A 27977-nucleotide genomic window follows, 5' to 3' on the forward strand; every position below is an offset into this window, starting at 1 on the left:
GCTTCAAATTTCAGGGAAGCAATGGATGCCTTTGTTTGCTTTAATTCACACAGAAACACATCCACATTGTGACCACAGTAAAAAAGTAGCAAATTTGAGTTTAAAATAAAATAAATTGAATTTTAAATAAAGGAAGGCAATGTTTACTCACAAAGGTTGAATCCCTCACCTTGGCACTCAGACAGCAGCTCATCAACAATCAGGCCACACAAAATCTCCCCTCTGCCCATGGAGGCCATCGTGACTGTGATGCCAACTTCCAATCTCAGAAACTGAGAAAATCAACTGCAACCAACACTCTGGCTTCCAGAAGTGGTTTAACCTGAGCTACAGAAATTGACTGTTGCCCACCCAGGTTCTCAGCCCTAATCTGGAATCCTCCTCTCTAGACCACTGGCAGTCCCAGCAGACACCACAAATCACCAAGACTTGCTAGGTAAACAGATACTGTAAGCACCCTCCCCCAGCCACCTCCAGGCTCTAGGCATAGATCATGTGCCCCCCAGATCAAGACTCACTGGAGCTTTATTTTAACCATGATCAGGATTATCCATAATATTCACCCTTCTCACCACCACCACCATCCCCTCCTCTGCGGCCCTGGTCTTAAATCAGGTTCCCAGCCTCAGACCTTGAGTCTGTGATTCACTTGCCAGTAATATATCAATGAAGTGCTTTCAGGAGGAATCAAGAAGGGAGTGGGAAAGCAGGTAAAAACAAGGAAAGAGCTGAGTATGGGTGTGATTCCAAGCCTCAGCCTCACCCTGGTTGCACAGGGCGTTCTGGAGCACACATTGTCTCACACTGAGTCAAGGAGCTGGCCCTTCTCACTCCCACACGGTCAGTCATTTGCTGCCAGCCACCTCGGGGCAGATGGGAACCCCCAGGCATGTCTGGCTCTCATGCTGTGATCCAAGCAACCCTAGTGGCCTGAGGGCATCTTGTGGAGAAGGCCATTGTTGCCAGCCTGGAAGCAAAGAGAAGGGAGACTGGGTTATGGGCTCTCAGAACTGGTAAAGGATCTAGGCAGGCACCAGCAGTGTCTATTATGCCGCCAGGGAAGTGAACACTGGTAGCATTTTAACGTGAATTTCTTAAAACAATTCTTAATATGAAAAACCTTAGAGAACCAGGTATGAATTGGTGGAGAGAAAAACAATCACATCCCTGATTGCACCTACTATACAGGAAAACACCAAAATGTAAAGTCTACTTATCTGATGTCACACCTGGACCAGGAAATAAGAACGTGGGACCTGGACACCCTGTGTATTAAAATGCTATGCTTTGAAGCAGCTATGGAAACTTAAAGTGCCGTTCTATTCCCCTTCCTGTAGGACCACCATCCAAGCATGATTATCCAGCTCTCCCGACGCGGCAAAATTTTAAGGCGCTTCCTCCCGTGCCCAAGAAAGTAATGGGTTTTAGAATGCTTACTATGTTTAGTATAAAGTTTGGAATTGAAAAGTGTATAAAAGGAGTGGGGCGTATCATTTGTCCTAAAGAAATGAACTGTTTCAAGAAGAATATAACACATACAGTGAAATTCTTTAGACATACATAATAAACGGCAAGACAAAAATAAATTCACGAGTGCCGATTACATGGAATTTCAGGTCATCAAGAGCCCACTCACGTGATGGGTATAAACAGGGTTCTGGGTGTTTGGGATGTAATGAGAAGACTGGTCTAAAAGTATAGGACGAGGTGGGATTTGAGCAGAGCCCTGGTGGGGATGGGGGTGAGTTGAATTTGGATGGAGGAAGGGTTTTTCACTCAGCGGGAAGAACAAGAGAAAAGAAGCCATATTCTGGGCATGCTCAGACGAGACCTTGAGGGTTCTAGAGGACAGAAGACAGTTTCTCCTATACCCCACACAGAAAAATAGCCATGCTTCCTGGCCTGCCCACACCCCAAGCAGCTGCGAGGGGAGCCCCTTCACCTTCGGGGCTGCTCTCAAGGAACAGTGGGGCTCAACGTGCTCACCTCAGTAAGGGCAGAGGATGGCATCTCAACCCACAGCTTCTCCCTGTGCTGCCCAACCCGGCCCCAGGAACTCCGGCCAATACATGGCCCCTCACCAAAACCCCAGCCTTTCCCAGGAAAAGGGTGAAAACAGCCAGTGATGAGGGAAAGGCAGCAGGGCTTTCCCACTCCCACCTGAAAAGAGTACTAGTGGAAACGGCTCCTTGTATAAGACAACAAGTCACCACCATAAATACCCACCGACCACCTCTCTCCCACTTCGTGATCTATTTTCCAGCAAATGGCCTCAGATTTAAGGAACTCTGACCAACAGTCAGAATCCTCATCAGACCCAGGACCTGACTGCCTCGAACACTCCCCCCCAGGCCACCACCCTCTCCCAGTCGACCTGTGAGCAGAATACAGAAGCACAGGCCAGAGAGTGAGCACGCAAACTTGGACTAAAGCCCCCTGTCCCCTCTCGGTTCCCCAGCCTTTCCCCAGCTTGCACCCCTGTCCTCTTCCTGCAGAAGCAAGCCCTTCTCCCCTCGCGCAGCCCAACCAAATACTTAGGCACCAGTTCAGCTTTCCAGAAGTTGACGATCAGCTCCAAGCTGAGACTTGTTCTAAAATAATTGAGGGGGGTGAGAGGGTAAAGAAAGTAGATGTAGGAACAGAGAGGGAAAAGTAAGGCTACTGGCTCCCTGTCATTTGGCAATGAACCTGCCAAAACAGAGTTTACAACTTTTAGAGGCTTTGAAAGGGGGAGAAGGGGAGCCCTTTATCCATGCTGCTTTTAAGAACAACTTTTCATCCTATTCACTCTGTGCGCACTGGGGGCAATTTTTTTGCTCTAAGAACAAGAAACCAATAAGTGATACCTCCTTCCAAATTGCCCCGAGTCTCCTCGGGGATGGGACTCTTTTCAAGGGGAGTGTCTCTCTGACACTGTGGATTAATAACAATAACAATTCACAATTGTGAGGAGCTTTTAACTTTTCAAAATACTCCTCCATCCATCATCCCACTTTATCCTCCTGACAGCCCGGTGATGAGGTGAAGCAGGGATAATCAGGGCCAGCCTTCAGTGTAAGCAAAGCAGATTATGTACTCAGTGGAGCTGGGGGCCCAGGAAGGGACCAACTGCCTCAGAAAGTCCCTCCCAACAAATTGCACCTGAAAATCCTTCTCACAAAGACAGTTCTTCCATTTCACAGCACAGACAAGGCTTAAGAAGCAAACAGACTTTGGAAAGATAACCCACTGACCAGTGCGTAATGTGGGGCAAAACCACAGGTGGGCCTTCCCTGAGAGCAATTTTTAATAGGGGAAGGGAATGGGTCACCCAAAGGGAATGGAGGAAAACAGCTTAGGTCACGCCTAAGATTGTTAACCCTGTTTTATAGGTGAGAAGAAACAAAGAGGTCAAATCGCCCACTGCTTCATTCCTTCCTCGATTCAGACACATTCTTAGTAAGCTCCTATCGTGTCAACCAAGCGTGGTGGCACAAGGTGAAGACATAGACCCTGCCCTTGAGCTTGCAGTAGGGCAAAGAAGGCAACATGAGTATCGGGATGGTGTTTTGAGATACTCCACCCATCCCACTTTCCTCTCACCTCACTCTGGGCAACAGGGATGGCCTCCTAAACTCACTGTCTACAGCCCAGAATGAAAAATGTAATTGATTTCAGAATAGGTATTTTAAACACATAGCAGAGATTTTTTTTTTTTTTTAGAGAGAAAGAAACTTCAGAATTTTAAAATCTTGGTTTTCATATCAGAAACTGAATTCTGGAAGTTTTGGAGAACAGAGTCAGTGTCATTCACCATGGAGTGGGGGAGAAGGCACAACGGTGACAGTTTTCATTTCCAACAGAAAGGGGGACTCATCCCACCACCTGTTCAGGGCAGGAGACTCCTTAACGATCCGATCACATTACTCATCAGAACGCTGGGCCCTGAGGAGTCTGGGAGGATAGAAGGCCTGATGCACAACACTTACAATTCTGACCACCTGTCACACAGCCACAGGACTCTAGATGTTTCTCTCCTCAAATGCAGAGAAAAATATGGTTTGGGTTGATTTTTTGGTTGTTGTTTTTGTTTGTTTTTCAAAAATGCCTTGGCATAACTGATTTCAAATACAATGAGATTAGAATTTATTGGTGGACTATTTTTCAGCTCAATCACTTTTTTTTTTATTGCGGTAAACAACACATATCACAGAATTTACCATCTTAACCATTTTTAGGTGTACAGTTCAGTAGTGTTAAGTATATCTACATTATTGTAAAATAGATCTCCAGAACTTTTTCGTCTTGCAGAACTGAAACTCTACAGCCATTAAACAATGACTCCCCTTTGCCCTCTCCCCCCATCCCCTGGTAATCACCTTTCTACTCCTTATGTCTATGAATTTGACTACTTTAGATACTTTAATATAAGTGGAATCATACTGTATTTGTCCTTCTGTCCCTGTTTGATTTTACTTAGAGTAACATACTCGAGGTTCATCTGTGTTGTAGCATGTGACAGAATTTCCTTCATTTTTAAGGCTGCATGGTATTCCACTTATAGGTATAAACCACATTTTCTTTATTCGTTCATCCATCAGTGGACACCTGGGTTGCTTCCACTTTTTGACTATTGTGAATAATGGTGTTATGAACAAGGGTATGCAAATATATCTTCAGGAGATCTAAAATTCTTTTCGATATATACCGAGATGTAGAATTTCCAGATCTTATGCTAGTTGTATTTTTAATTTTTTGAAAAACTGCCATAATATTTTCCACAGCAGCTGCACTATTTCGCAGTCCCATCAACAGTACACAAGGATTCCAACTTCTCCACAAACCTGCAACTTGTTATTTTCTGAGTTTTTTAATAGTAGCCATCCTAATGGTTGTGAGGAGATATCTATTATAGTTTTGATTTGCATTTATCTGGTGATTAGTGACTTTGAGCATTTGCAGATCAGTAACCATTTTAAAAGGCATTGATTTTTTGAACCCCTGAAATGTTACCTCTTTGTTCTTGGGCAGGTCCCAACTGCCATCTTTCAAGCAGGATGTCCCAGTGAAAAAAGAGACAGTTTCTGTCTTTTCCCTTTAACATGTGGCTAAAGCACAGGTTGAGTTTCTCAACCTCAGCACTACTGATACTTTGGACCAGACAGTTCTTTGCTGTGGAGAATGTCCTGTGCATTGTAGTATGCTTAGCAGTATCCCAGGCCATTGGATGCTGGGACCCACTCGCATTTCTTACTCCACTGTGACAAACAAAAATGAATCCAGGTAAGGCCAAATATCTCCGCAGAGGGAGAGTGTGCAAAATTGCCCCTGGCTGAGAACCACAGGATTCGAATTTGAAACTAACATGCTTAAAGTTGGCAAATACCATTATTTTTAAATTTCTGAATCAACATTAGAAATTTTGGAAATACCACCTAAAAATCCAGACTTCCAGCTTCTCTTGAGAAAGCAGGCCATCTTGGCCTGTGTTGCCCCATGGCAATAACTGGCTGAGTTTAGAAGCTACTGTCCCACCCAAGTTTGAGTTTCTGACCTTAAAACATAAAACAAAAACCTATTTGTCCATAAAACAAATCCTATTTGAATGCCAGATAAAGCTGCCTCCAGTTTTCCAAATGAAATCATTCTGATTTGCCTGACTTCTCCTACACATAAAGCATAAAATCCCAGACTGCCTGATTGAAACATTTTGAACTATTTCTCTTTCTGTCTCTCTCTCTCTCCCCACAATCCCCTGTCTACACACACACACACACACACACACACAAAGAAGCATACATTCACAGAGAAAAAAACCCTGGACGAGAAGTCAGGAGAACAAGATTCTAATCCTCAGTCTGTGACCTGGAGTAATTCTATTCAAGGAATATTCATTGAATGCCTATGACATGCAAGTTTTCAGGTTCAGTCCCAGATCTCATCTGCACTTCAGCTTCCTTCTTTAACCCAATTCATGGGGTTCTCTAATCGAACAGGTGAGCCCCAAGAGCTGTTTGAGCTGTAAACATCTATGATCCACACGTGGTGACCATATTCAGTAAAACCCTGCAGCTCTGGAACAACTGAGACTGGGAACAGAGAAAGAAGAACCGTGTTGAGTAGTGGCCAAAAGAGACTACAGAATCATTTTAAAGAAATGTGGTTATATTTTTTTTTTATGTTTATGCAGTTACGCACACTGGTGGGTGTGATACACCTGGGGGTGCACCACCCACGTCCCCTGCAGGGAAGAACCTTCTGCCCAGAGTGGAGAGTACACTCTTCCAGGTCTGCCTCAGCTGTAGAGCTGCCTCGCCCAGCAGGCCACACCTGGGGAGTGATCAGATGGGTATAAAGGCCAGGTTGTGTCAACCCGACGCAGGCTACTCCTGGGCAACATTTGCTCCAAAACTCTCCACTCACTTGGCCAAAGCGTCTTCAGACCCGCATCACAGCTCAGCTTCTTCCTCTGCCCAGTCCTGCTTCCTTCCCCTTCCCTTCACAGGAATTGAACCCTAATAACAGCTTATACCCCAAACCTTGTCTCAGCATCTGCTTCCGGAGAGCGCGCACTTCGGCAGTTGGCTACGGTTGGATAGCCATGCACACATGTATGTGTGTGTGAGATTTTTGTTTAGAGAGCCACCTCTCCCCAACTTGACCTGGAAGTAGATCCTGATTAGTCTGTAGCTCTAAGTAGTCAGTTCACGAGCCTATTCACCTCCCTACTGCCCAATTTAGGAAGGGAGTATGACCCACTCTTAGCCAATGAGTCGGCACAGGAAGTCTACTGAGAGGTCTCTAGAAGAGTTTCCTCAGTAATAAGAGTTTCCTTTTCTTCTGCTAGACAGAGCTGGACAGAAACTATGGTTGTGTCCATTTTGATGCCACGACTCTCGCAGTCATCTTGGTACCAGAAGAAGGTATCAAGCTCATTGATAAGGGCAAAATGGAAAGAATGTGAGACCTTGGTGATGTTTCTGAAGTGCTGGTTGTGGAACCCTCTGTCAGGTCTTCTTGTCATGTGAGATGACAAATTATCCATATTGTTTAAATGATTCTGACCCGGGCTTTCTGTAACTTGCAGTCAAAAGAATCCTACCCAATGTGCAGGCAATCAAGTACAGTCTAATAGAGATTCTTGTAGGGTCTTTTTTACTGAATACCCCCCAAAAATTGTAAATACCATGCCAATTTTTTGGTGTGTGAGGTAATTGAAGGTTTGTCATCAAAAGTAATGTAAACATGCCTTTGAAATCCCATTTTGCTTGTAGTGTCTCAGAAAAATTTGCCAATTTCATCGCAATTCCTGCTAATTATTATGGATTGTCAACGTATTTCAAGTCCAAGGTAACAGCCTCGTAATTAAGGTTGCCAAGTGCAATACTGCTAACCAAGTCTTGGAATAGAAGTTATGCCCTGGAAGTCTACTGGGACCTTGTGGTAGCTCTTATCCCTTTCAGACCTGCAGGGTGCCATTTCTGGGTATAAAGTCAGAATTCACTGAACAATTCCCTAACTACTTCATGGAAAGAACCTCTTCCACAAACACAGAGTAGCTCATCCCTCAGAGAGACTCTGTCTCTGCTGTGTTCTCCAAAGATATAACTTGTTCATGACAAGCCATTAAACTTCTTCTTGCGGGCTAACAGAAAGCAAGACTCTAAATGTAAAAAAATGCAAATTTCTGCACGAGGCCAGGTGTGCAGGTCAGAGAGGCAGTTCACTTGTGATCTGGTTGGGCCAACAGAGCTCCTGCTCCCTGGCTGGACGTGGACAATCTGTCTTTGGTCTATACAAGCTCGTGATTTCCAGCATTTGGACTCAGAGACTGTCCCTATGCCAATTCCCTTTGGCAGGAAAGACACCTTCTGGCATCATCATTGCTATTCCAAGTCCTTTACCCCTGCCAGCCTCCTCATGTTTTATCTATTTTTATTTGAATTGGTGATCAAGGGATTAACCCAGTTCATACAAATTCCATCTTCCAAAAGCCATTATGGTATAGTTGCAATTGTGATATTTCACTCTCCAAATGAATCGAATTGGATTTTAATGACAGTAGACTCCATTAAGCAATACCTGATTGGGTTATTTCCTGGAAATTTCATCTTCATTGTTTTCTCCATTTGTGTTACCAAAAAAAAAAACTCAGCAGGAGAGTTATCAAGCGCTGTTGCCAAGCTATATTGGATCGTCCTTGAAATTGCGGTCACATTTTCTTCTGTTTTTAACGAAGTCAGATGTCCCTGTCGTCCTCATTTTACAGGACACCCTCAACACAGTGTCATCTTCTACTGAAAAAGGGGGGAAAATGTGAATAGTTTTTTTGGTAGGTTAGTCGTAAGGGACTGTAATTCTTCACAAGAAACTCTCGTGTGGGGTTATAGTTTATATGTAATTTCCCATATTTATTAGAATTTATTTTTAATAACATTAAAGCATTTTTCTCCTTCGAATGGAAAAGCCAACATGATTTTATATTTCTTTATATAACCTGAATTAAGTCTGTGTAAGTCAAGTGAAGAGCAAAACAATTACTCTGTGAATCAGTCCGCAGATGTCTAATTTTTCCTCTGATACCACCAGGCTTTAAGCAGTTCATATCCTCTCTACAAAGGAGTTTATTTAAGATCTTGACAGAGCCCAACAGTACAAGTCCCTGAGGGGCAGGGTATGTTTGTCTTGTCCCCACTGTAATTCTAGGCCTGTACAACTCCTGCCATTTAATAAGTGATCAATACAGACCTGTTGGCAGAATAAATAGATGAATGCCTGAGGATAACTGAGGAGTGTCCGGGCTACAAATAAAGTACTCTGACGATGTGGTCAGCCAATCTGCCATCGATTTTTCCCTAGGAATCAGTGCCTGTCGTCAGAAGAAGGGAAAATGGTGAAACTATCCTGCATAAATGACCATATGCATATAAGAGAGGATGGGAGAGGTGAACGACTATAAAAGAAATAGCAACTTAATCTTTTACATCCTTATTCAAATCTAAATACCCTGACTTAGTTTCTCTTCTCCAAATAAAATCTTTGTAAAATGAGATCTTGAATTGAAAATGCAAATTAGCATCTTCAATTAACCAGAATTTTTAAATTCTTCCTGAAGAAATTGCCAAACCACAAATGAACCGAGAGCAAAGACTTCTACCACCACCATCTGTGCCCAAAAGCAATATTTGCGGCTATGTCCCTATGTAGCAGATTTGAACCAATCCAATGCTAATCTGTACTTCTAATAAAGAAAAATATTTATTGAGCACCTACTGTGTATAACACTCTTCGAATAATACAAAACACAGAAAATACAGGATGTAGACTTACAGTACTCAAGGAGCTTACAATTTAGCTGAGAAGATAAGACACAAGTGAAAATAGCAATAAAGCACCACAATGATTGATTCAACAAGGCAAAGCATAAAAACAGACAACTTAATGGTCAGAAAATAAGTGCTACACTTCAGAAGGCTGCATTATAAATCTCCCTCTTACTAAAGACAGCAAGCCAAAATGCAAAATATTTTCAAGAGAATCCTAAATAATAAATTACATATTTTAATGGGCAGCTGAAAAATTATAAAAAATGCTCACTTAAAGGTATTAGCCATGAAAAGATAGATTCCAAAATTTCTTACAGAAGAGAGATTTTTGACCCAAAGCTATTAAGTATTGAAGAATGAATTGTTTGCTTTTTTACATTAAGTTATCTGTTCATGTATTACTTTTAAAACTTAAATATTTTTTAAATATTTAGGAACAAAGCCTAATTTACTTTTCTAATCACCTCTGAAGTCTATTTGGGATCCTCTCCCAACATTCTTCATGTTAATAGGGCACATTAAACTGCATTTGGACAAATGTTCAGAATGGAATATTTGAATAATAACCTTCTTATGTTTTGATAAGTGCTCATTCACATACATAAGACAAAGCATTACAAGTTGGAATATAAATGAATTCTGACACATCAAAAGCATCTTCTTTCCTCTGATATTTTATCTGTTTGTGGTCTGGATTTTGAAATACAGGAGAATGTTATCATGAATTCCAAATATAATTATGTGTTTCTAGAAAAGAGACGTCATTATTTGATAGCACAAATGGCTTTGGTATGATATCCAATCCCATTTCCCCCACTTTGTTCTCGTAAGTCATTCTAATTGAACATTTGGAGGAGACTCAGGCCCTGTCCACACAGGCAAAATCAGAAATGGCATTAAAGCTATGATAGAACATCCTACTAAAAGATTACTTCTACAGGATAATTAAATCAAAAGCCAGACTTAAAGGTGAGGGACAAATACTAATCTCATACACTTCTACCAAAAAGAAAATGACATCACCCCAAAATACAAGGGTTTTGTCTTTTACAAGATACAGAACAACAAAAAAAAGAGAAAAAAAAAAAAGGGTCAGGGCTCGTGTTGTCCTAATCTTCTTGATTTCACTCCAGATGGAAAACAGGCCTAGGGAACTCAGAGTATGGCACCATATCAGGTTAATATCAATTCACTCTTTCAACTACAAGATTAATACATGTACATTGGGCAAAATGTGACATATATAAAAATATCCCTGGGCACTAACTTTGTTTAAAAAAATATTCTACTTGGCTACTTACTAACATCCTAAACAGAGTTTGTGGAATGTTTTATATCTACTCACATCCATTCTGGCCTCCATAGGGGGTGCAAACAGCTGCAAAACAGGTGACTTAGAAAGTTGCCATCTGCCTAGGCCTGTGACCAGCATACAAATGCTCCTCTCTTTGAGCTGTAGGCTCTGGAACAATAAAAAGGAAATTCTTCCATACCTGTTTCCTCCTTCCTGAACAGAAACTTCCCTCTCTTGGGGAATAGCCAGTGGCAGAGCTGCCAGCAAAGGCCAGTCAAATAGGGAGTTGAAATGGTTCCTCTCTGAGCTTGTAACAGTCCCCCCACACTTCTCTCTCCACCACAGTTCATAGGGACTCCCAGAATGAAAGAGAATACTAATGGAAATCCATTCACTTCTTGTCACTTTCACAGTGAGATCTATTCAGAGCACCCTCACCCACATGGATTCTGAAACAACACTGTAATAAAAATTCCACATCCTCTTGGAAGATTATGATCCACACAAACAGAGATAAGCAAACCAATCCAAACAAGACCATTTACAAGCAATGACAGTGGGAAAATGCAAGATAAAACTCTATACGATGCAATCCATATAACTATGCAATCCATATAACAAGGTGATACTGAGGCCACTCCTGCATTCCCACCTCAGGAACTAATGGGGTATCCTATTTATATAAAGGACTTTGGGTCCCCTTATAACTAGCTGATTTGAAGGTTTATTATTAGAGAGCTAGACATTGAAATCAAGACACTACACACACCCACACACACACACACACACACACACACACACACACACACACACACGGTGATAATGGCTGCCTTAGAAAGACCTGGAATTTACCCAAGGGGAAGAGAATCTAGAATGTATGTCCAGTTTTGAGTCACAGATTCTGTGGAGGAAACACAGCAGAGAATTGGGTTTAGCAGTTTACTGCCAAGCCTCAAGAGGACTCAAACAAAGCTTTTTCAATAAAGGAAGCTGTGAGAGGCGGGGGGCAACGATGGAAGAGCCAGACCATCTAAGATGAATGAAAATAGCCATAACTAGATTAAAAAATAAAAGACCCAACTATATGCTGCCTACAAGAGACTCTCTTCAACCTTAAGGACACACATAGACTCAGTGGGATAGAAAAAGACATTGCATGCAAGTGGAAACCAAAGAGAGCAGGGGAAACAATTTTCTCTCAGATGAAGTAGACCTTAAGCAAAAAACTGTAACAAGAGACAAAGAAGGTCATTATGTAGTGATAAAGGGGTCAATTCATTAAAAAGATATAACAATCATATGTGTGTGTGTGTGTGTGTGTGTGTGTGTGTGTGTATGTGCAACATGAGAGCACCTAAATGTATTAAGCAAATGTTAATAGATCTGATGGAAGAAACAGACAAAAATACAATAAGAGTGGGGACTTCAGTACCCAGTTTTCAATAATAGATAGACCATGCAATCAGAAAATCAATAAGGAAATGTTGGACTTGCACTATACTTTAGACTAAATGGACCTAACAGACATATATAGAACATCCCATCCAACAGCAGCAGAATACACACATTCTCCTGAAGCACACACAAAGCATTCTCCAGGATAGATCATATGATACAAAACAAGTCTTAGCAAATTTAAGAAGATTGAAATCATGCCAAGTAGATTTTCTGACCTCAGTGGTATGAAACTAGAAATCAGTAACAGAAATAAAACTAGAAGATTCACAAATATGTGGAAACTAAACAACATACTCCTAAACAACAAATGGGTCAAAGAAGAAATCAAAAGGGAAATAAATTTTTAAAATGTTGAAACAATCAAAAATGGAAATACAATACAATATACCAAAACTTAGGGAAACAGCAAAAGCAGTTCTAAGAGGGAAGTTCATGGTGCTAAATGCCTATAATTAAGAAAAAACAGAGTTCAAGTAAACAGTGTAACCTTATATCTCAAGGAAGTGAAAGATGTGTACAATGAAAACTATAAAACTTTAATAGAAGAAATTGAAGAAGACAAAAATAAATGGAAAGATATTCTGTGTTCATGGATCACAGGAATTAATGTTGCTAAAATGTTCATACTACCCAAAGCCACCTATAGATTCATCGTAATCCCTATCAACATTCCAGTGGTATTTTTCACAGAAATAGAAAAAACACAATTCTAAAAATTTGTTTGAAACCACAAAAGACACTGAATAGCCAAAACAATCCTGAGAAAGAAGAACAGAGATGGAGGCATCACACATTCTGATTTCAAACTATATTACCAAGCTATAGTAAACAAAACGGTATGGTATGGGCATAAAAATAGACACATAGACAAATGACACAGAATTAGGAGCCCAGAAATCAACCCTCACATATGTGGTCAACTAATATTTGACAAGGGAGCCAAGAATATCCAGTGGTGAAAGGACAGTCCATTAAATGGTGCTGGGAAAACTGGATAATCACATGCAAAGAAAGAAGCTGGACCCCTGTTTTACACCACTCACAAAACTTAACTCAAAATGGATTAAATACTCAAACATAAGATCTGAAACTATAAAACTCCTAGAAGGAAACATAGGTAAAAACTTCTTGACATTAATCTTGGCAACATTTTTTTAGATATGACACCAAAACACAAGCAACAAAAGCAAAAATAAATAAGTTGGATCACATCAAACCAAAAAGCTTCTGCACAGCAAAAGAAACAATCAACAAAATGAAAAGGCAACATACTGAATGGGAGAAAATATTTGCAAGTCATATATCTGATAAGGGGTGAATATCCAAAAAATTTATAAGAAATTCATACAATTCCTCAATAGCCAAAACATAAACAATCTGATTTTTTTTTAATGCACAGAAGAACTGAATAGACATTTTTCCAAAGAAGACATACAAATGGCCAACAGGTACATGAAAAGGTGCTCAACAATCATTAATCATCAAGGAAATGCAAATCAAACCCCCAATGAGATGTTACCTCACACCTGTTAGAATGGCTATTACCAAAAGGAAAAGAGATAATAAGTGTTGGCTAGGATGTGAAAAAAAGGGAACCCTGTTGCACTGCTGATGGAAATGTAAATTGGTACAGCCACTATGGAAAACAGTAGGAAGATTCCTTAAAAAATTAAAAATAGAACTACCATATTATTCAGCAATCCCACTCCTGGGTATATATCCAAAGGAAACGAAATCAGGATCTCAAAGAGATATCTTCACTCCCATATTCATTGCAGCATTATTCACGATAGCCAAGATATGGACACAACCCTAGTGTCCATCAATGGATGAATGGACAAAGAAGATGTGGTACATAGATACAATGAAATATTACTCAGTCATGGGAAAGAAGGAAATCTTGCCATTTGTGACAACACGGATGAAACTTAAAGGCGTTACGCTAAGTGAAATAAGTCAGAGAAAGACAAATACTGTATGATATCACTCATACGTGGAATTTTAAAAAGCTAAACTCATAGAAACAGAGAGTAGAATGGTGGTTGCCAAGGGCTGGGAGGTGGGGGAAATGGGGAGATAGTCAAAGGGAACAAACTTCCACTTAATAAGATGAATAAGTTCTGAGGATCTAATGTACAGCATGGTGATTATAGTTAACAGTACTATAGTATATACTTTAAAGCTGTTACGAGAGTAGATCTTAAATGTTCTCACCACAAAAAAAGAATGGTAATTATGCAAGGTGATAGAGGTGTTAACTAACCCTACTGTGGTAATCATTTCACAAAATATAAGTGTATCAAGTCATCATGTTAAACTTACAAAACAATGTATGTCCATTAGATCTAAATAAAGCTGGGGAAAAAAACAGCCATTCCCTTTGAAGGAGAAGCCCCTTTCTACTTGGATTAAAGAGGGGGAAAAAACAGATTAAGTAGGTCATCGAATCAAAAACGTATGGTGACTTCCAGTGTCAGTCAAGATGGAGTAAACACATCATGGGCTAATTCTTCCACTAATTGTGATGTAAAATTCTGCGTAGAAAACAAAAAACACCTACCCGAAGTATCCGAAAAGTAGGCAGATCAGAGATGGAAGTCAAAACTTTAGGAAGATCTGGGAACCCTCCTAAACTGTTGGTAGGAATGTAAATTGGTGCAGCCATTATGGAAAACAGTACGGAGGTTCCTCAAGAAACTAAAAATAGAACTACCATATGACCCAGCAATCCCACTCCTGGGCATATATCTGGACAAAACTACAGTTTGAAAATATACATGCAGCCCTATGTTCATAGCAGCGCTATTTACAATAGCCAAGACATGGAAGAAACCTAAATGTCCACTGACAGATGAATGGATAAAGCAGATGGCATATGTGTATATATATATATATATATATATATATATATATATATATATATATATATATATATATATATATATATACATATATACACACACACACACACACACACATATATATACACACACCACGGAATATTACTCAGCCATAAAAAAGAATGAAATAATGCCATTTGCAGCAACATAGATGGACCTAGATATAAACATACTAATTGAAGTAAGTCAGACAGAAAAAAAAAATACCATATGATAACACTTATATACGGAATCTAAAATATGACACAAACGAACTTACTTACAAAACAGAAACAGACTCACATAGAAAACAGATTTGTGGTTGCCAAGGGGGAGGGGTGGTGGTGAGGGAGGGATGGATTGGGAGTTTGGGATTAACAGATGCAAACTGTTATACATAGAATGGATAAACAACAAGGTTCTACTGTATAGCACAGGGAATGATATACAATATCCTATAATAAACCATAATGGAAAAGAATATGAAAAAGAATATATATATATATATACATATAACTGAATCACTTTGCTGTACACCAGAAACTAACACAACAATGTAAACCAACTATACATCAATAAAAAATAAATTTAAAAAAAGACAAAAATGCTAAGAAGATCAGTATGGCAATGAGTTTCTTGAGGGAGGAGGGGTGGGATTCCTTCTTTATCATCCAGCTTTGACCCAATGGGGTCCAAGTTGTGGAACTGTGAAGCAAGCATGAATAGCAAAATTCCAAGAGAAACCTTAATTTTCTAGCCAGAGGAATGAGAAAAAAGATCCCAGCGAGCCTGAGAGTGTGAGAGAAATAACCTTTTTTTTTTTTTTTTCTCTTCCAGGCCTGACCTAAGGCCAGTCCCAGTTTTTTAGCTCCACTGCACAGACACCTAAAACCTAAAACCAGAGGAAAAGAGATCCCTGAGGTCCAAAGTGTGTGGAGGGATCCCTGTTACTTTCTCTCTCTGTTTTCTCTCACTACTTGGAACCTAAGGACAGCACAGTTGTGCAGAGCTGCATGAGAGAATAGGGGAATCAGTTAACTGTGACAGAAACCCATTTTTCTGGCCAGAACAACAGGGAAGAGGAGGCCTGGAAGCTGAAGAGTGTGCATGCAATCACAGAGAACAGAGAGTTGGAGAAATGGATCCTCTAATTCTATGTCTGAAATAATACAATTCTGAGCTGAACGTGCATGGAACAGACCCAAAGAAGCATACCAAAGGCTTTGAATCCTGGCCAAGCCCCAGACTAATCCCTAAATGGTGCATGTACAGGGAAGACCCAAAAAGCATAGTCCAATGAAAACTGGACTGATAGGGAATTCACTACCCACAGAATGTGGGCCAGAACACTCAGTCTGAACATAGTGGGGCTGATTGCCCACTAAAACAAACAAAAGTAATCAACATCCTCCAGAGGACTCAAAGTCATGCAACATAATATTCAAAATATCCAGGATAAAATCCAAAACTGCTTGACATGATAAAAATAGGAAAATCTGATGAATTCTCAAGGGAAAAGACAATCAGTAGATGCCAGCCCCAACTTGACTCTGGTGCTGGAATGATCAGATAATGACTTTTAGGTAGCTACTATAACTATGCTCTGTAACCAAACTGTAAAGATAAATGTTATGGAAATGAATAAAAAATAGACATGCTTATGCCACAACTAAGAGCCCACATGCCACAGCTAAAGATCCCACATGCCACAATGAAGATCCCACGTGCTGCAACTGAGACCCAGCGTAGCCAAAAAAAAAAAAAAAAAAAAATTATTAAAAAAAAATAGACATTCTCAGCAGAGAAACAAGATATTTTTATTTAAAAGAACTAAGTAGAAATTTTAGATCTGAAAAACACAATATACGAAGTAAAAAAATTCACCGGATGGGTTTAATAGCAGAATGGAGATGAGACATAGGAAAGAGTTAGTGAACTTTTAGATACATCAGTAGAAATTATCTAGTCTGGAGAACAGAGAGGAAACAAGATTGGAAAAAAAAAATGAACAAAGTCTCAGGAACCTGCCTAACAACATCAAAATGTCTGATATTCACTACAGTGGAGAAAGTACAGGACAGAAGGAAAGGAGAAAAAGACTGATGCAGAAAAAAACTGTTAATAAATAATGGCTAAAATGTTTCCAAATTTGGTGAAACATAAATTTACAAATTCAAGAGGCTAAGATGAACCCCTAATTTGATAAACTCAAAGGAAAAAAAAAACAGCAACATAATCAAGCTGCTGAAAAAAATAAAAACAAAGAAAAATAGCTTGAAAACAGCCAGAGGAAAATCAACAGATTTAGAAACAAATGGCTACAGATTTCTCCCCAGAAACAGGGGAGGCTAGAAAACAGTGGACAACACCTTTAAAGTTTTAAAAGAAAAGAATTGTCATCAGGAACAAAAAAGGCTGAAGAGAAGTGATATTGGAAGAATCTTGGAACTACACAAATAAAAGAAAAGCTTATATTTACTTATAAGAGTAAATATAACACACTATTTTTTCCTCTTAAATTCATTAAAATATTTATGACTATTGACTGCAAAAATTATAACACTGCCTGGTAGTTTTCAATGTATGTAGATATAATAAAAATGACAACCATAACATTAAGGTAAGAGGGTAAAGGGAACAAAAAACAAAGGAGACAAACAAAAAACAAAGAAGATGATTACTAATTTAAATCAACCATTTAAAACATAAATGATTTAAACATGCCAATTAAAAGATAAAGATTGGGGGGGGAGCACCTTCAAGACGGCAGAGGAGTAGGACGTGGAGATCACCTTCCTCCCCACAAATACATCAAAACTACATCTACATGTGGAAAAACTCCTACAAAACACCTACTGAATGCTGGCAGAAGACCTCAGACTTCCCAAAGTGCTCATGGAACATTTTCCAGGATAGATCATATCTTAGGTCACAAATCAAGCCTTGGTAAATTTAAGAAAATTAACAACACTATGAAACTAGAAATCAATTACAGGAAAAAATCTGTAAAAAATACAAACACATGGAAGCTAAACAATACACTATTAAATAACCAAGAGATCACTGAAGAAATCAAACAGGAAATTTAAAATACCTAGAAACAAATTACAATGAAAACAAGATGACCCAAAATCTATGGGATGAAGCCAAAGCAGTCCTAAGAGGGAAGTTTATAACAATACAATCTTACCTCAAGAAACAAAAAAATCTCAAATAAACAACCTAACCTTACACCTAAAGCAATTAGAGAAAGAAGAACAAAAAAACCCCGAAGTTAGTAGAAGTAAAGAAATCATAAAGTTCAGATCACAAATAAATGAAAAAGAAATGAAGGAAACAATAGCAAAGATCAATAAAACTAAAAGCTGGTTCTTTGAGAAGATAAACAAAATTGATAAACCATTAGCCAGACTCACCAAGAAAAAAAGGGAGAAGACTCAAAGCAATAGAATTAGAAATGAAAAAGGACAAGTAACAACTGACACTGCAGAAATACAAAGGATCATGAGAGATTACTACAAGTAACTATATGCCAATAAAATGGACAACCTGGAAGAAATGGACAAATTCTTAGAAAAGCACAACCTTCTGAGACTGAACCAAGAAGAAATAGAAAATATAAACAGACAAATCACAAGCACTGAAATGGAAACTTGATTAAAAATCTTCCAACAAGCAAAAGCCCAGGACCAGATGGCTTCACAAGCGAATTCTATCAAACATTTAGAGAAGAGCTAACACCTATCCTTCTCAAACTCTTCCAAAATATAGCAGAGGGAGGAACACTCCCAAACTCATTCTACGAGGCCACCATCACCCTGATACCAAAACCAGACAAAGATGCCACAAAGAAAGAAAACTACAGGCCAATATCACTGATGAATATAGATGCAAAACTCCTCAACAAAATACTAGCAAACAGAATCCAACAGCACATTAACAGGATCATACACCATGATCAAGTGGGGTGTATCCCAGGAATGCAAGGATTCTTCAATATATGCTAATAATCAATGTAATAAACCATATTAACAAATTGAAGGAGAAAAACCATATGATCATCTCAATAGATGTAGAAAAAGCTTTCGACAAAATTCAACACCCATTTATGATAAAAAACCCTCCAGAAAGTAGGCATAGAGGGATCTTACCTCAACATAATAAAGGCCATATATGACAAACCCACAGCCAACATTGTTCTCAATGGTGAAAAACTGAAACCATTTCCACTAAGATCAGGAACAAGACAAGATTGCCCACTCTCACCACCCTTATTCAACACAGTTTTGGAAGTTTTAGCCACAGCAATTAGAGAAGAAAAAGAAATAAAAGGGATCCAAATCAGAAAAGAAGAAGTAAAACTGTCACTGTTTGCAGATGACATGATACTATACATAGAGAATCCTAAAGATGCCACCAGAAAACTACTAGAGCTAATCAATGAATTTGGTAAAGTAGCAGGATACAAAATTAATGCACAGAAATCTCTTGCATTCCTATACACTAATGATGAAAAATCTGAAAGAGAAATTAAGGAAACACACCCATTTACCATTGCAACAAAAGAATAAAATACCTAGGAATAAACCTACCTAAGGAGACAAAAGACCTGTATGCAGAAAACTATAAGACACTGATGAAAGAAATTAAAAATGATACAAACAGATGGAGAGATATACCATGTTCTTGGATTGGAAGAATCAACATTGTGAAAATGACTATACTACCCAAAGTAATCTACAGATTCAATACAATCCTTATCAAACTACCAATGGCATTTTTCACAGAACTAGAACCAAAAATTTCACAATGTTTATAGAAACACAAAAGACCCCGAATAGCCAAAGCAATCTTGAGAAAGAAAAATGGAGCTGGAGGAATCAGGCGCCCTGATTTCAGACTATACTACAAAGCTACAGTAATCAAGACAGTATGGTACTGGCACAAAAACAGAATTATAGATCAATGGAACAGGATAGAAAGCCTAGAGATAAACCCACACACATATGGTCACCTTATCTTTGATAAAGGAGGCAAGAATATACAATGGAGAAAAGACAGCCTCTACAATAAGTGGTGCTGTGAAAACTGGACAGCTCCATGTAAAAGAATGAAATTAGAACACTCCCTAACACCATACACAAAAATAAACTCAAAATGGATTAAAGACCTAAATGTAAGGCCAGACACTATAAAACTCTTAGAGAAAACATATGCAGAACACTCTATGACATAAATCACAGCAAAATCCTTTTTGACCCACCTCCTAGAGAAATGGAAATAAAAACAAAAATAAACAAATGGGACCTAATGAAACTTAAAAGCTTTTGCACAGCAAAGGAAACCATAAACAAGATGAAAAGACAACCCTCAGAATGGGAGAAAATATTTGTATATGAAGCAATTGACAAAGGATTAATCTCCAAAATTTACAAGCAGCTCATGCAGCTCAATATCAAAAAAAGAAAGAACCCAATCCAAAAATGGGCAGAAGACCTAAACAGACATTTCTCCAAAGAAGATATACAGATTGCCAAAAAACACATGAAAGGATACTCAACATCACTAATCATTAGAGAAATGCAAATCAAAAGTACAATGAGGTATCACCTCACACCAGTCAGAATGGCCATCATCAGAAAGTCTACGAACAATAAATGCTGGAGAGGGTGTGGGGTAAAGGGAATGCTCTTGCACTGTTGGTGGGAATGTAAATTGATACAGCCACTATGGTGAACAGTATGGAGGTTCCTTAAAAAACTAAAAATAGAACTACCATACGGCCCAGCAATCCCACTACTGGGCATATACCCTGAGAAAACCATAATTCAAAAAGAGTCATGTACCACAATGTTCATTGCAGCTCTATTTACAATAGCCAGGGCACGGAAGCAACCTAAGTGTCCATCAACACATGAATGGATAAAGAAGCTGTGACACATATATACAATGGAATATTACTCAGCCATAAAAAGAAACGAAATTGAGTTATTTGTTGTGAGATGGATGGACCTAAAGACTGTCATACAGAGTGAAGTAACTCAGAAAGAGAAAAATAAATACCATATGCTAGGGGCTTCCCTGGTGGCACAGTGGTTAAGAATCCGCGTGCCAATTCAGGGGACATGGGTTTGATCCCTGGCCCGGGACGATCCCACATGCCGCAGAGCAACTAAGTCCATGAGCCACAACTACTGAGTCTGCGCTCTAGAGCCCGCATGCCACAACTACTGAAGTCCGCACACCTAGAGCCCGTGCTCTGCAACAAGAGAAGCCATGACAATGAGAAGCCCGCACACCGCAATGTAGAGTAGCCCCCACTCACTATTAGAGAAAGCCCACACACAGCAACAAAGACTCAATACAGCCAAAAATTTAAAAAACAAATAAATAAATATTAAATTATAAAAAAAGAATATCGTATGCTAACACATATATATGGAGTCTAAAAAAAAAATGGTTCTGAAGAACCTAGGGGCAGGACAAGAATAAAGACGCAGACATAGAGAATGGACTTAAGGAAAAGGGCGGGGGGGAGGGGTAAGCTGAGATGAAGTGAGAGGGTGGCATGGACATATATACACTACCAAATGTAAAATAGATAGCTAGTGGGAAGCAGCCGCGTAGCACAGGGAGATCAGCTCAGTGCTTTGTGTCCAAGTAGTGGGGTGGGATAAGCAGGGTAGAAGGGAGACGCAAGAGGGAGGAGATATGGGGATGCATGTACATGTATAGCTGATTCACTTTGTTATAAAGCAGAAACTAACACACCATTGTAAAGCAATTATACTCCAATAAAATGTTAAAAAAAAAAAAGATAAAGATTGTCAGACTGGTTTTTTTTAAAGACCCAACAATATGCTATATAACAAAAACTTATTTAAATGTAATTATATAGATGTGTTAAAGTTAAAATGATGGGTCAATATATACCATGAAAATATTAATTTTTAAAAAGCTGTAATGGCTATATTAATATCAGAAAAAGTAGACTTCAGAAAAAGGACATTTACCAAAGACAAAGAGAAGACATGACATAATGATAAGAGGGTCAATTTTCTAAGAAGACATAAAAATTCTAAATGTTTATGTACCTAACAACAGAGCATCAAAATACATGTACCAAAAACTGATAGGATTAAAGGAAAAAATAGATCAAAGATACTTGGATAGCACATAAGCAGATGAAAGTGTGCTCAACATCATCATTCATTAGGGACATGCAAATTAAAACCACAATAAGATACTATACACCTATTAGAATGTTCCCCTCCCCCATAATCTGGCAATACTAAGTACTACCAAGGATTTGGAGCCATGGAACCTTCATACATTTCTGGCAGGAATGCATAAATGGTACAGCCATTTTGGAAAACAGTTTGGCAGTTACTTATAAAATTAAACATATACATACTCAGAAATCCCATTTCTAGAGAAATGAACACTTACGGTCAAACAAAAATCTGTACATGAAAGTTTATAGAAGCTTTACTCATAATTACCAAAAACTATAAACAACCCTAATATCCTTTAGCTTGTATATTCAAACAAACTGTGGTATATCTATACAGTAGACTACTACTCAGCAATAAAAAGGAACAAACTATTAATGAATCTCAAATGCACTATGCTACGTGAAAGAAGCCAGACTCAAAAGGCAACTTACTATATGATTCCATTTAGATTTAGACATCCTGGGAAAGGCAAAACTGCAGAGTCAAAGAAGAGATCATCGATTGCCAGGGGTTAAGGATGAGACAGGAGTTGACTTCAAAGGGACAGCATGAAGGAATTTGAGAAGTGATAGGACCACAGCTTGATTGTGATGGTGGTTATATGACTACACATTTGTCAAAACTCACTGAACTGAATATCAAAAAGAATGAATTTTACTGTAAGTAAATTTTAGAGAAAATTTTGTTTAAAAAACCGTGTGGTCAGAGTCTATCAGAGTCTAAAGCAGTGATTTTAAAGTCCAGAGACGACAGACCAATTAAATCAGAATCTCTGAAGGTAGGACACAGGCATCCATAGTTTTAAAAACTCCCCAGGTGATTGAAATGTACAGTAAAGAGGGAGAAACACTGCACTCAAAGTGTGGGCCCAGGACACAGCATCAACATCACCTGGGATCATGTTAGAAATGCAAATTCTTGGACCCCAGGCCAGCCCTACTGAATCAAAAACTCTGGGGGTGGGCCCTGTGATCTGTGTTTTAACAAGCCTTCCAGGTGGTTCTGATTCTTGCTTCAGTCTGAGATTAACATCTCTGTTTCCTGCCATGTTGTGAGAATCCCCGACCTGGGTGACCCTGCTCCTGACTAGCTCCCATCTTTTTCCTCCCGACTGGAGTCCTTGATCCCCCACCTGCAGGGCTAGTCCTGTCTCAGTATCCCAGTCAAAGCCTAAACTCAGACACAAGAAACTCAAGAGTCCAACATGGGGGACCCTCACCAGCACTCCTACTGTAGCTCTGACCTTGAACCTCAGCTCCTGGCCTACATTTTGTTCACTCCTCCTGCACCCTCTCTTAGTGATGTGAATTCTCCCTAGAATGAGGCCTTACCCAGATTTTTCCAGCCCAATGACTAGAATCCTATTTTGAAACTCAGCCCAGCAACTAGAGGTTCTGGAGCATGCAAAACAGGCTCCAAAACTGATGACAGGGGGCTTCCCTGGTGGCGCAGTGGTTGAGAATCTGCCTGCCAATGCAGGGGACACGGGTTCGAGCCCTGGTCTGGGAAGATCCCACATGCCGCGGAGCAACTAAGCCCGTGCGCCACAGCTACTGAGCCTGTGCTCTAGAGCCCGTGAGCCACAACTACAGAGCCTGCGCGTCTGGAGCCTGTGCTCCGCAACAAGAGAGGCCACGATAGTGAGAGGCCCGCACACCGCGATGAAGAGTGGCCCCCACTTGCCGCAACTAGAGAAAGCCCTCGCACAGAAACAAAGATCCAACACAACCATAAATAATAAATAAATAAATAAAATTAAATTAAAAAAAAAAAAAACTGATGACAGCATACAATAGACATCTGCCTGGACTCCACGTGCGCTCTGCTGCTACATTTTATCCACCTGTCAAGACCCCCATGCTGTTTATTGTAAGTCACCATCAGGCCATCAGTTTTGCCTAAGGACACTTCTCACAAACAAGTATATTCAAGGTCAAACATCCTCAAGTCAAATCAGCAGCAAGAGTGATCAACTTTTAAACCTACATTTCCTTCACTCCTCCCGGCTTTTTGTTTTAATAAATCATCAGGAACTTCAGATGTTATGATAAATTCAAAAAGATGCAAGTCAACATAACTCACCGTTGATGAGTTATCTGCTATCAAAGAATGGGAGAATGCCCAGACCATTCCTGTTCCTAACATAAATTACATTGAGTTCTTAGGTCTGATGGGAAAGAAATAGGAGAGGGGAGGGGAAAGGAGGGGAGGGGAAAGGAGGGGAGGGGAAAGGAGGGGAGGGGAAAGGAGGGGAGGGGAAAGGAGGGGAGGGGAAAGGAAGGGAGGGGAAAGGAGGGGAGGGGATAGGAGGGGAGGGGAAAGGAGGGGAGGGGAAAGGAGGGGAGGGGACAGGAGGGGAGGGGAGGAAGGAGAGGAATGGGGTGCTGACTGGAGTTGGTGCAGATCAGGTGACATTGGGATGGGGTCAGTACTTGCAAAATAAACACCATTCCTCACAATAGTCATTTAACCGCATGTTAAACATCTCCTGGTCGCTCAACAATCAAAACTGATTTAACACAGTCAGATGGTTCTATTGATATTTGGCAGGGAGGAATAAAGAAATTTATTTCTTTGGGATGAATAATTACACATGGCTATTCTTTCCTTTCCATTCTCATTGCCACTAGCCTGGTCCAGACCCTTAACACTACCCACTCAAGGAAGGTTACAGCGGCCCCTAGATGGTGTCCTGGCTGTGTTCTCTCTCATTCTAACCCACCGTCCTCTCTCTCCTAGGACAATCTTCTAAAAGACAGCTGGGATTGAGTTACTGCTCTGCCAATAACCAGTTCTGATAACTGATGCTCCAGTTCAAGGCCCTCAACAATAAGATTCCAACCCATCTCACCCTGAACGACTCTCCTTCTCCAGCAACACCCAGCTCCCACCACCTGGCTCTTTGCTCCTCGGGGGTCAGATCTGCACTGTGCCTGATGGCTCTCCCAACCGCCTCCACTCCCTCCCCATTTCCCCCCCACAAGCATTTTCTCCAATAAATCTCATGAATGTCTAATCCCATCTTGATGTCTGCTTTTCAGACAGTCGGAACTAATACAAATAGAGAGTGAGAAACAGAATGAAAACTTTCTGGACAAGTTTGTAAATTCATCCTAGACTGTGAAGAGTTGGAAAGCATCGTCCCAAATGAAATTCTCCCACAAGACACTCCAAGATTCTCAATTTGCCCAGAATCTATCTAATTTTTCCCACTGATCACAACATTCCCCCAATTTACAGATGGGAATACTGAGCCTCAATACTGAGACAACTTAAATAAATTGTCTGACGGTCATACGGACGTCAAGTGATGAAATCAGAGCTCTTGATTCAAAGTCCTAGTGCTCTTCCAACTACACTTTAGTTGAAATTCAGTGAAATTGAAATAAGTCTTAAGTGTTTTATAAACGGTATATCACCATCTCATGGAAGGTGTTATAAATCATCACCATCATCATCATCCTCATTTCTCCAAGGATCTTTGCAATAAAGCAAAAGGTGGAGAAAATCTGTCACACTGAATGTGGAAGACAGCATAACGGTCCCCAAAGATGACCACATCCTAATCCCTGTAATTGTGTTAGAACCTATGCTTATGTAACCTTACATAGCAAGAGACTTTGCAGATGTGATAGTTAAGGGTCCGGATTATTCGGGTGGGCTCACTGTAGTCACAAGGATCTTTATAAGAGGAAAGCAGGAGTATCAGAGTCAGAGAAGATGTGATGACAGAAGCAGAGGTCAGAGAATCAGAGAGATTTGAAGTTGCTATTCTGCCAGCTTTGAAGATGGAGGGAGGCTACAAGCCAATTCATGCTTGAATTCATGCCAATTCATTTCAAGCTTCTAGAAGCATGAAAAGGCTAGGAAACAGCTTCTTCCCTAGATCCTCCAGAAGGAACACAGCCCAGCTGACACCTTGATTTTAAACTTCTGACCTCCAGAACTGTCAAAAGCTTGATTTTAGGACTTCTGACTTCCATAACCGTAAGAGAAGAAATTTGTGTTGTGCTAAGCCACTAAGTTTGAGGTCATTTGCTACAGCAGCAATAGGAACCTAATACACTGAATACTCTAGACACCCACCACTGTACCACTCACCCAACACACACACACACACACACACACACACACACACACACACACACACACACCATTGCAGACTGTACATATCATCACCTCCCCAAGCCCCAGGTCTTACTATAGCCTCTACCTGGACTTGGAGCCTCATGGTCCTTACAGGTGTTCACTCCATCCCCTCCCCCCAGAGCTGCCCAAGATAACCCTGCAGATCCCTTTCCAGTCCTCAGTTCTGTGGCTCTGATGCACTTGTCAGTGGAGCTGTGCTGTTTATTAAGCAATTAAGAGAAAAAGTCCAGATTTCCAGTCAAGCCTGGAAATGCCACAGAGGGCTCTGATATGTAAGATGTAAAGTGCATTATGTCAAGACCTGGAAATAGAACAACTTCCTTAAAAGTAAGTATAAAAGTAAATGTGAACTTCCTCCAAGGAAGCTTGCAAGGAAGGCTGATATAGAAGTAGACTACCCACGGGATCTTTCTGAGATGGCTATTTGGAAACCCCGGAAAGAAAAGAAAAAAAGGCATCCCTGGCCTCTTTTGAAACCACCCCGCTGCCTTTGGGGAACCTGAGGACTTCAGGTACACCAAGACATGTCTGGTGGCATCTCTGGAACTTAATGAGGAGGGCAGAGACATCCCCACAGGATATCCTTTTACAATAACCATTTTTGAAAACTGTAGACATAATAGAAACTAAAGGACAGTGAAAAAATCCCAAGGATATTTCATAGGATCCAGTTCGAAGGCCTCAATGACAATATAGTAACTAATTTACAGGATCACTGGAGTTAATCAAAATAGTTGTGAGAAAATATTAGCCTAAGCGAAGTGTCCACTGTCCTCTTTCCAGTGCCTGGTTCCCACTGATTTCTGTGTGGGAAGTGCTGATAATTGTTAGCAAAAGGAGAAAATAGCTTCATGATAGCCCTGGCAATTTCTAGCTTGGGATCTGAACCCATAATTCTCCCCCTGAGCAGGGGTCAGAGAATCTGTTGCTTTATGCAGTTAAACGAATGAATTTATAAACTGCCTGAGTGTAGGGTGCTTCACTTAATACCTTATTGGAAAATTAATGTTTAAACTCCTTATTACATCCTCAGTTGATGATCAGTTTTAAATCAGGAATATAGAGAACTGAGAGGGAGAATTGTGCAGTGTTTATATAGTCAGTGCTAAATGACAGTGCTAACTTGTAGATTTCAAGGATGCTTTCCTAAAGGAAAACAAAAATGTTTATGAAAGCTCTGGAAGAGAAATTATTTGATGGGCAAAGGTACAAGGTATTCAGACAAAGAATACTGCCCCATATTTAGAGCTTCATAGAGATTTGATATCCTCTTTTAAAAAAACTATAGGGAATTCCCCTTCCGTCCGGTGGTTAGGACTCTAGGACTCTGCACTCTCACTGCCGAGGGCCTGGGTTCAAGCCCTGGTCAGGGAGCTAAAGTCCCACAAGCTGTGTGGCTTGGCCAAAAAAATAAAAATTAATAAAAATTTTTTAAATAAAAAAATAATTAATTAATTTTAAAACTATAGACCCCACAGACACAATATCAAAGATGAGAATTATAAAGGAGAAAACTTCTAGGCCATATGCAAGTTCATTTTAAGGTCAAAGATATTAAATAAAATTCAAATATACACCACAAGTGTATACTTGTGTATACTTGCAACATATTTGACAAGCAATAGGTTAATGTCCTTAACATACATAGACCTGTTTA

General features: G+C 39.9%; 1 protein-coding gene and 1 long non-coding RNA gene across 2 annotated transcripts in view; both read right to left on the reverse strand.

Moving 5' to 3' along the window:
- Positions 1–10348, reverse strand: part of LOC309643696 (uncharacterized protein) — a 335906-nt gene extending 325558 nt beyond the window's left edge. The window contains exon 1 of the transcript XR_014253977.1: positions 152–10348. The gene's annotated coding sequence lies outside the window, so the exon portion shown is untranslated. The remainder of the gene's footprint in view (positions 1–151) is intronic.
- Positions 1–24406, reverse strand: part of LOC309643722 — a 445978-nt gene extending 421572 nt beyond the window's left edge. Inside the window, exon 1 of the long non-coding RNA XR_014254029.1 lies at positions 23601–24406. This is a non-coding gene — a long non-coding RNA (uncharacterized lncRNA). The remainder of the gene's footprint in view (positions 1–23600) is intronic.
- Positions 24407–27977: the final 3571 nt, after the last annotated feature.

The sequence above is a fragment of the Balaenoptera physalus genome, assembly GCF_965194825.1.
Source record: "Balaenoptera physalus genome assembly, chromosome: 15".
NCBI classification, from domain to species: Eukaryota; Metazoa; Chordata; class Mammalia; order Artiodactyla; family Balaenopteridae; genus Balaenoptera; species Balaenoptera physalus.